General features: G+C 39.3%; 1 long non-coding RNA gene across 1 annotated transcript; it reads left to right on the forward strand.

The window, feature by feature from the left end:
- The first annotated feature begins 4466 nt into the window (after positions 1-4466).
- Positions 4467-7384, forward strand: LOC148208575 (uncharacterized). Its single transcript, XR_015788511.1, has 3 exons — positions 4467-5043; positions 5129-5168; positions 7107-7384. It is a non-coding gene; the product is annotated as an uncharacterized LOC148208575 (long non-coding RNA).
- The last annotated feature ends 3263 nt before the right edge of the window (positions 7385-10647 follow it).

Below are 10647 nucleotides of genomic sequence, written 5' to 3' on the forward strand. Positions count from 1 at the left end.
ATTATTAAATAAAGAGTGACCCATCCCTCTGGAGGATCGTCAGCTCTTTCCCCTTCTTCAGGAATCCTAAGGATGATATCATTTGGAATACTAAACCCCCTACGGAGGGGTCCGAGGTAATGCTCAGGCATTTTCGAAGGGTATTCTAAACCATGGCCCGAGGTGGAAGTGCACTATACTCCCCATCGTTGGAAAATCTAAAGTTTTCTATCTCTTCCAGCTCGGACTCTAACCTAAGAGCCAAGTCCTCCCAGAGTCACTTGGTTTAGGGGGCGAACTGCTTATAGTCCGACCTGCGCTACCTAAACTATCACTACGGGAGGGAGAAGACATGAAAACTACCATATTCGAAAGCAAGAGTAAAACAAAAGTGACTGACCTACAGAGGGTTCGAGCTGGTTTCAGATCGAACTCCAGAAATTCAGGGAACGTAAGGTTTGACCTGAAGTCTCAAAACTATTTATAGATAATCGAAAAACCTATGCGCCGTACACGTGTAATGAACGAGCGGCTAGGATCATCTCGAGATTCGTAACGACAGAATACTTGAGTGCTCCGACAGCCTGGCAGATCGAAACATCTTCCACAACGGTCGTATTCTCTCTACGAATTAGAAGTCGCCACGTGTCCAAAATTGAGTCGGGTAAACTTCTCTGCCAGATCGAGATCGGACCTGATAGAGAGGGGGCCAATGTATGGGGGTAAAAATACCTTGGACACGTGGAGGACAATCATTGGAGTTCAAGGAGTGAAATAACCCAGGTCCACCTCGAACCCGTCGAGGAGACTGGGTTCGCCCATTGAAAGAGACTAAGTATACATGCCGAGGTTCGACCTGATTGGGGTTCGATCTGCTCGGAACCCGACAGGTCCGACATGAGAAAAAACATATAACCACCGGTCGTGAGTACTGTCGGATCCACCACCTATAAATAGAGGGCCTCATTTCACGCTCAGGTATCAAATCTCATCTCGAACTTAATATTGAGTCCGACCTACACTGACTTGAGCGTCGGAAAGTTTGTCCTCTTGTGCAAGTTCACTCTTGAGTTCAGGTCGAGCCGGGGACCGGGTTCGAGCTTGGTTCGTAAAACAGCGTTGTGCAATCCTTTGCATAAACATATAGCATTTTTTTTTCAACAAAAAATGGAGGTCCAATTTTAAATTACAACTTTACCTTGCAATACATGTGATATATATTTGTAATATATCTGCAATATATATAACTACTGATATATAGCTATGATATACTACTGATATAATAATGATATACAATTGATTTCCTTATGATATAACTCTGATATCTACTAAACTTCTAATATGACTTACCACTGGTATACGTATAATAACCATTGATTTACCATGCCGATACAACATTTATATATATGTGATATATACATGATATGTCTCTAATTTACCATTCATGTACAAATGATATACCACTAATATAACTTCTTGTATATGATTATATTATTTACCACTAATATAACACTGATATATATTTGATATATACTTGATATGCTTCTAATTTACCACCGATATATCTCTGGTATAACCATGATATCTACTAATATAATTATGATACATGTGTGTTGATATAATACTATTATATCCAATATTTTTTTTTCATATGAAAACAATGGTTCAAAAAAAATTAATATAAAGTTATTGTATATTAGGTTTATGTGGATCATACACGTAAAAAAAAAAAGTTAGAAATCTAATATACTTTATAAATTTAAAAAGTTCATATCTCTTATATTTAGTATGTAATTAATATTAATATAGAATAAATAGTAGTGATATAGTAATCAACATTATTGATAATATTAGTATATCAATCAACAAATTGTAATGGTAAACTAGAATTTAAACAGCTGATATGCCACTAAAAATTAAATATTTAATATACCTTATATTTAGTATATCAGTTACAAATATATTTAGTATATCGTAAATGAAAATAGTGATAACATGTTGTTGTTTAGGATTTCAAATATCAAACAATTTAATAAAACACAACCTTTTTGCTTCCTACCTTAGCTTTGATGAAAAATATGGACGATACACACTTTGGAAAAAATGAGTTATACTCTTTCACGAACTGCTTTTGGTTGCTGTAGAGGCTAGGGTAACAAACAATCATATTTCTATGTGTGATTACAATCCTAGAAAGTATTTATCAACTCATTTGCATTTATGGGTTAGATGGCCTATGTCTAGGATCGTGTTTTACGTGCTTATGTCTAAGTCGCATCCATATTGGTTTCTATTATTTTACCTAACCTACCTTTCTTGGAGTTGGGCTTTAATGCATAAATCAAATTCCCAATGTTCAAATGGAAAAAAGATGTAAAGATAATTTGTCAGAAACCAACCGAAGATTGCGCCAGGCGCAATATGGGCAAATCACAAGCATGTTCGAAAACAATTCATTTAAGCTAAGGTATTCCACAAAGAGGTTGATAACTAAATTAGTGCATAATTAAAGAAAAGAAAATGCACGAAAACATAAAAGAAGTAATTTCAATTGAATTTAAATGATTAATAATGGCATACGAGGAGTTCTAGCTTAACCCTCTTCTCCTTCGAGTGTGATCAGGGAGTGTAAACTTGCTTAAGAGCATAAAAAGAACATAATAGATGAAGAATGGATGTAGAAACTTGAATTAAAGGCAATAGGATGGAAAAGAACAACTAATAAATATAACTCCAAAGCTTATGAATGAAATCTACAGCTAAGAATGGAATAAATGAAGATGAAAACGAGATGGAAATGGATGTGCTGCTGGGGGAGAGGCTCGCTTTTATAGGCCCTCAAGTTGGTTGAACTTCGCACCATTTTAGGAGGAAATGGGTTGAGATTCTCTAAACAACCATTCCTTGACTTGGACTCACGATTTTGGCTTCATTTAAACATGTGAGAAATGACTCATTTGCCCTTAATTAAGTGAAACAAACGTTTTGGAACCGACCATGCCCAAATTGTGCCAGGAGCATTTCCTGCAAAAACATACTCTGTGATTTTCTTCAAACTTTGACCACGTTTTTCCTCATATTTTTCCTAAAATACCATATATTGCAAATTATCTAGAAATGTTCTATGCACATTCAACTTTAAGAATATGTAAGCCTTTTTAGCTAATAATGATGGGAAATACGAGGGGGGCGGCTACAAGATTGGGGAAGAAGAAGAGCGAGAAGAAAGGGGTAGGCTTAGGGTTTTGTCTTGGTTTAACACCTTTTCTTTAATTAATTATTTTTTTTTTGTTTTCTTTTTCCCAAAGAATAAACTCACAATTAAATGCTACATACCTTAAAAATAAGAGATTCTTCTTCGTCGTAGATTCTTCTTTGTCTTTTTTTTCCCAAAATAAAACTCATAATAAAATCTAAAAGGGAAAAGTTAAATCTCCAAAATCTTGGATTAAGATTTAATTAAAAATCTCATCCAAAAATCGAAAACTTAATTTATTCTAATCTGACGAAAATAAACTAAATTCTAATTTACCCTAAATTAGAATTCCAAAATACAAAATCCAAGAATTCAAATTATCCACTTATGGGAAAATCCAAAGACAAATTCAATCTTATAATAAAACTAACTCGAGAACGCGAGGCATTTCAATTACTTAACCCTGAATTTAAGTTATTGAATGCATGAGTGACATAGTTCGCATGGCTACATTTCGGTTATCAGTTAAAAGGATCCGATTAGGAACTTCTCCTATTCGGTTTGCTCCTTCACCAACAGTATCTCCGTTTACAGGTGGATCTTGTGGAGGTAGAGGATCGTGAGGATGAGGTGGATTTCGATTCATCTCGATGATCTCTTCTTCAACTTCTTCAACTAATTCAACTGCTTTATCTTTTTATTTTCTCTTTCTTTTCTCAACCTCTGCTCACGCTTTCTCCTTTTAAGGGTTCCTTCAATTTATGGATCAAAGTTCAACACTAGACATTGTGCTCATACTAAACTCCGTTAAAGGTTACATATAACAATTAAGTCAAATGACAGAGGCATGCAACAATCACACATGAAACAATTTAATTAAAAAGAAGATGATTTGAAAAATTATGTCCCCGAGAACAGCGCAAAAAACTTGTTGGAACTTTCTCCACCTTTAAAGATAAAGTGTAACGCCCGAGTCCCTCAGGTTAGTTAGTCTCGAATCGGGAGATTTTTCATTTAAATTTCAAAGTGAATGTTAATTGAATTTATTGATATTTATCGGGCTCTAACAATCCAATTAAATTAATATTAACCGAGCTTGGTATGTTGGGTCTTGTGTTGAGGGAATGGACTCCTCCTTCTTTGGGCTTGGATGATTGGGCTTTCATGAAGGGAAAATTGTTTTAAATCAAAACAAAAGGGAAACCCTAACACTTTTCTTCTTCTTTTTCCCTCCCTTTGTTTCTTCCCCATCCCTAGCCGACAGCCCCCCCCCCCCAAGCTTCTTCTCCTTCTTCTTGTCCAGCCGGCGGCCTTCTTCTCCGGCGAAGCGGCACAGCAGCAGCAGCTCCTCCACGCCGACGTCCTCCTGCAGCAGCTCGCGGCGGCGCACGACGCACGGTCCACGGCGGCGACGCGTTCCGAGTAGAACCGAACGCCCGACAATCTGCTGCTACCTCCGGCGGCGTGCGCAACCCCCGGTGGGCCTTCTCCACGACGGCGACGTGTTCCGAGCAGAACCGGACAGCGGCGGCACCCAGGTCCGACGTCGTTCCTCCGATGACCCCGCGCCCAGACTTGTGACGCCAGCAAGTTTCTTGACGTTTTCTTTCCTCGGTTTGGTGTTATCCAGCCCCTCCGGCAACGTTAGACAATTACCCACACATAACCGAAGCTTGATTCTTGATACCCACTCCTTACGGCATTGGGTCGGCATTGAACCACCTTCAATCGTACCCAAATCTATGTTACCCATCAGTTTTTGACATCGGTCCAGCAAGCCTAAGGCCATTCTAAGTCGAATTTTGGAGCTAGAACATCCTCGGCGTCGACCCACTTCTAACCCAAGAGATTTTGGTGTGAGTTAGTAGGTAACAACACACCTAAATTTGGGTTCAATATTATTTAAATGTTTCCAATTGGCTACTAACCTCGAATCGTACTTTTTCCTTGTAGGAAGTGTTTGACAAGCTTAGGAGCTTTAGGACTTTTGGTAGTAAGTAACACGGGGGCGGGTGCGTGCGTTGATGTTGGTTATTTGGTTGCTGATGTACTGTTTATGATGCTTAATATTGGTTCTGATACGTGGTTGTGCAGTGTAACTCTTGTTTATGTAGTTTTGTATGCATGATTAGTGTTGAATGTCCGTCGGTAATAACAGTGGGAATTTCGTATTGTTGAACTTCTGAGATCTGTGATAGAATGATGTATGACTGTAGGGAATGTTCGTTAAAGTGAATTTATTTTGGAAATGTTTGTTGTCTGAATTCGTATGAAGTGTTTGGCGTGTCTCATGAGTTTTATTATATCTAGCAGCGCTTATTGAATATGAACGTTGTCACTCGTATGTTGTGAAAGTATGTTTAGTTTATTGTTTTGCTATTAGAATGATGTTTATGTTGTGGAAGCATGCGGGATTGTGTTGGCGAGCGGCGAGATGCATTGAAATCATACTTGTGGTGGTGTTGTTGATGGGCGTTGTGGTGCTTGGTGTTATTAGAGGGTTAGTACTGGAATCTTGGTTGGGGGCTAGAAACGATATGTGGAGTTTTGCAAATTATAAAGTGAATGTGTGAGTGTCAGGGCCTCGGGTATAAATGGTCGGGGGCTGATACGTCACTAATTGGGTATCGAGGCCTCGAGTATAAATGGTCGGCGGTCGATACGCCAATATTGGATAAAGATGAGTGTCGAGGCCTCGGGTATAAATGGTCGGGGGTCGATGCGAGGAGTCTTTCGAAAGGAAAACTATTGGGGCCTTGGGTATAAATGGTCAAGGGCCAATAGATGGTAAGACATCGAAGCCTCGGGTATAAATGGTCGAGGGTCGATGCATTAGTGTCGGGGCTCTGGGTATAAATGGTCAGGGGCCAACACTACCAAAAGAATGGTTTCGAAGAGCTCGAATAACTGAGGTGAACATAGTTGCAGTTGAGGTATTAGAGAGCCAGGTTGACGGTAATGTTTTTATCTGATTGTGGTTAGCTTCGGGTCTTTTTAGAGCATGTTTATGGATGAATGTATAAAATATTAGTAGAGCATGTCTATGGTTGTTCGCATACTGTAATGATAGAGCATGACGATGTATGTTTCCTTTATGGTTATGAGCATGACGTTTGTGTGTGTTTGGTGAGGCCTACTTACGGAGTATATTTTATATACTCACCCCCCCCCCCCTCTACAATGATTGTTTCAGGTGAAGGACTCGTGGGTGACCGCGGTGATGGGACGGAGGAGACCTGACGTGCGAGGACCATAGACTACTTAGTTTTCCTGTTTAGTTTAATTCGTTGGTTAGCGCCTTATGTTGTGGCCAATAGACGGTTTATTTGCATTTGAATAATTGAGAGATTTGTTCTTCTTGTTGTTAGTTTTGCTTCGGGTTAGGTGCCTATTTGAGTTTTATTCCATTTGTTTAGATTCATATAGATTGAATAATAAACTTGCCTCGTGAAGTGGTTCACGAATGTTGCTGAATGTTATTCCATGAGATTGATTTATCGTTAATTTGATGAGGATTGGAACTTGATTCCTTTTTTTTTATGAGTTTATGCGTATAGGAAGTTGGCGGGATGTAACTGGAGTTAACTTTGATTAGTTGGGTAGTGAATGTGACCTAGAGGTGTACGGAAAATTCTGGGTCGTTACAATTGGTATCAGAGCGGAGTTGTTCCTGTAGACTGTCTTAGAATCTAGGTCGTTAGTGTACGGTCCTTGTCAGCCTCCTCGTCATCACCAGGTACGTTTCCGAGTTCTGGATGTTCGATCATGAATGTCTTACATTGCTTATGATTGAGATATTATTATTGACTGATACTAGATAGGTCGGTGTGTTCCTTCAATTCATTATGTAGACCTTGCTTGAATTTTGTACTTGTGTTGCGCCCCGGTTAGTGTGTTACTAACCTTGGTACTCTGTTCTCTGTTCCTTTAGAGAATGGCTTTTCGACGGAACACGAGAGCTCACAACTACGAGGATCCGAACCCTAGGTGTGAGGAGGCAGCGGATCCAAATGTTCCCCCGACAGTTTCTGGAGGGGTAGCACCTCTAGTCCCGCAGGCAGCACCTCAGGGAGTTCCCCAGGTGAATCCCCAGGTGGAGTTACTAGCTGAGGCACTACAAGTATTGCTGGATAATGCGAATAGAGTTGGTGGGGCTCAGGCGCAGCAGCCTCGCCGGGCACAGATTCAACAAAAGGAAGGTGCACCTTGTTGGTATAGGTAGTGACTATAAATTCTTTTTAACACTTTCTTGACCATTCTTCAATAATCTCAGGATCCCTCTCATTCGAATGTAGTATCGGTTTATTCATGTACCCCTCCTCTCGGGCGTCACATGCCCACCAGCTTCCGCCTTGGTTCGTCCCCGAACCACATCCTACTGGGAGAGGTTCCGCTCTGATACCATTTGTAACGCCCCAGGCCCAGGATTCGGTATCCGGTTTCCGCACCTCTCTACCCCGGCATTCCCCTACGACCTGGCTGCACCACCGTCAAGTTCTAAGCCACTTAGAAGAGCATAGACTGCCCCTACAGACCAACACGAGTCCTTCCAGCATGCTTTGTCCTCACTCACATGCTTTCTAGTAAAGCAACTAGGAGGTCACCCAACCTAAGATTGCTCCAAGCCAAGCACGCTTAACTTTGGAGTTCTTACGATAGGATCCGAACCCTAGGGGTGAGGAGGCAGCGGATCCAAATGTTCCCCCGGCAGTTCCTGGAGGGGTAGCACCTCCAGTCCCGCAGGCAGCACCTCAGGGAGTTCCCCAGGTGAATCCCCAGGTGGCGTTACTAGTTGAGGCACTACAAGTATTGCTGGATAATGCGAATAGAGTTTGTGGGGCTCAGGCGCAGCAGCCTCGCCGGGCACAGATTCAACAAAAGGAAGGTGCACCTTGTTGGTATAGGTAGTGACTATTGGGGCGTTACAGATGGTATCAGAGCGGAACCTCTCCTAGTAGGATGTGATTCGGGGACAAACCAAGGCGGAAGCTGGTGGGCATGTGACGCCCGAGAGGAGGGGTACATGAATAAACCGATACCACATCCGAATGAGAGGGATCCTGAGATTATTGAAGAATGGTCAAGAAAGTATTAAAAAGAATTGAAAGTCACTACCTATACCAACAAGGTGCACCTTCCTTTTCGGTGGCTCAATCGTAAGAACTCCGAAGTTAAGCGTCCTTGGCTTGGAGCAATCTTAGGTTGGGTGACCTCTTAGTTGCTTTACTAGGAAGCATGTGAGTGAGGACAAAGCATGCTGGAAGGACTCGTGTTGGTCTGTAGGGGCAGTCTATGCTTGTTTCCAACAGTACTTAAGGTATAAGAAATTATTACAAGGGTTGAACTTTTGACCCAACTCTAATTTTTGAACAACTCGTGAAGGGTCGACTTCGATGTAAGGATTATATCAATGGACATAACTTGTCCTACAACACATAAGAGTGCAACTTCAGTTTATATTTGAGTAACCTCGAGTTAATGAAACTTAATCAATTAATTTTGTATCATTGGAGCTTATAAAGGGTTGGTCACAATAACATTAATGGATCAATTATGTTGAAAGATAATTGAATTTGAAATGTTTAAATTACAATTTTATTATTTATTGTATTCGGATACATTAAATAATAAATGAAAATGAGTTAATGTATTTGATACATGAAACTGGAAAATTATATTTTATTAATATATAAGATATAGTAATACAATATTATTTGAAGAAGATTCAAATAGTATAAAATTTTAATAGATGAGATATTAAAGGGTTTTATTTAACTAAAGATCATGTCCTAATTGATGTATTTGATACATTTGAAGGAAAATTATATTTTATTATTATATGAGATATCCTAATAAAATATTTATTTGAATAAGATTCAAATAACATAAAATTTTAATACATGAGATATGAAAACATGTTATTTTATTTAGAGATTCTATCAAATTAATGTATTTGATAAATTATAAGAAAAATAAATATTTTATTATTATATGAGATATACTAATAAGATATTTATTTGAATGAAAATAAAATAATATCAAAATTTTCAATATATTATATAGTAAAAGATTCAACCATAACTTCAATAAATAAGATCATTGGGGTAAGCCAAACACATACTTTTCTATGAGAAAATTGTCTCCACAATTTTCCTTACTCTTTATTTCATTCAAGGAGGTTTTCACCAACCTTGGTCCATTGTTTGAGTCATAGAAAGAATGATCTGTGGAGCATCAAATTGAGGATTCTACTAAGGTCATTTTCCTTTGTAATTCATAATTTAGTTCTAAATAGAAACTCAATGCTGATCCTAGATTTCTAATTTGTTTGGAAACATCAAAATTTCACTGAATGTTTTGTTCCTATAGTTTATGTGCAATATATTCTTTGACATCGTAGGGCATTGAACTTGCAAAACTATGCTATTGACATCAAAAGTCCTTAATGTTCCAACAATGCTTAAACTTGGCCCATAATACTTAAAAACGAGTGAATTTTTGTATCCTTTCAGAAACCACACTCACATAAGGCTCATTTTCATGATTACCATAATTAAGTATTCAATACACATGCAAAACCAAGCTACGGTCCTCAAAAGCACAAAAAATCCTTTTAAATGAAGCAAAAAACAACTCTCTTATAGAAAGTGGCAGGAGTAGCGCCCCCTATAGTTGAAATCTTGTTAGATGGTGTTTCTCCTAGAGTTTTGTCAATGTTGGTGGTAGAAATAAGGCCTCAACCTCATGCTTCATTAGTGAGTGCCACGAGGTTTGGGAGGGTTCTTTACTCCTTTCTCTTCTCTTTTGGCAGACAACAACGTGTTATAGTGGTGGGTACCATGAGCATTGCGATTCTTTACACCTTTATCTCTCCTATAGTGGACAATGGCATGCTGCAACGGTGGAACGGTGGACACCGCGAACATGGAGGATTCTTTACTCTTTTCACTCCTCCAATCCTTTAGTGGACCACGGCGTGCTCGAATAATGGGCACCGCGAGCATGGGGATTCTTTACTCCTTTCTCTCCTCCCTTAACAGATATTTACAAAGGGATCTTCTTTTCTCCAAGTCTAGTATCTCTTGCTCGAGCGAGCTTTGTAATTTCATGCAACATCTTTATTAATAGATCGCATTTTTTACTTTCGTGTTTGCTTTGGCTTTTATGTGAATTGCCCAAACTTTGTTTTACCTTTTGACAAATAGTTTGTGTCACGTGGCAGGTGGGGGCCATGCACGTCTTTTTGTATCTTACAGTGTCACTACTGCGTTATGCGCGCGTCTAACAACGTCTGGTCACTGTGAGCATCGCATGCTTGTTCAAGAAATATCTTTTTGTTTTACACGCCCATTCATTAATGCATATACTCCTTATTTAATAGAGGGAGGGATGTTGCAATCTTGACACGGTCACTTTCTACCACATTCTCCAAAATGTCTAATGGAGCTATAAGTCCGTTTGTTATACTGATT

The sequence above is a fragment of the Momordica charantia genome (assembly GCF_013281855.1).
Source record: "Momordica charantia cultivar OHB3-1 chromosome 10 unlocalized genomic scaffold, Mcharantia_2.0 BLBB01000010.1, whole genome shotgun sequence".
Lineage (NCBI taxonomy): Eukaryota > Viridiplantae > Streptophyta > Magnoliopsida > Cucurbitales > Cucurbitaceae > Momordica > Momordica charantia.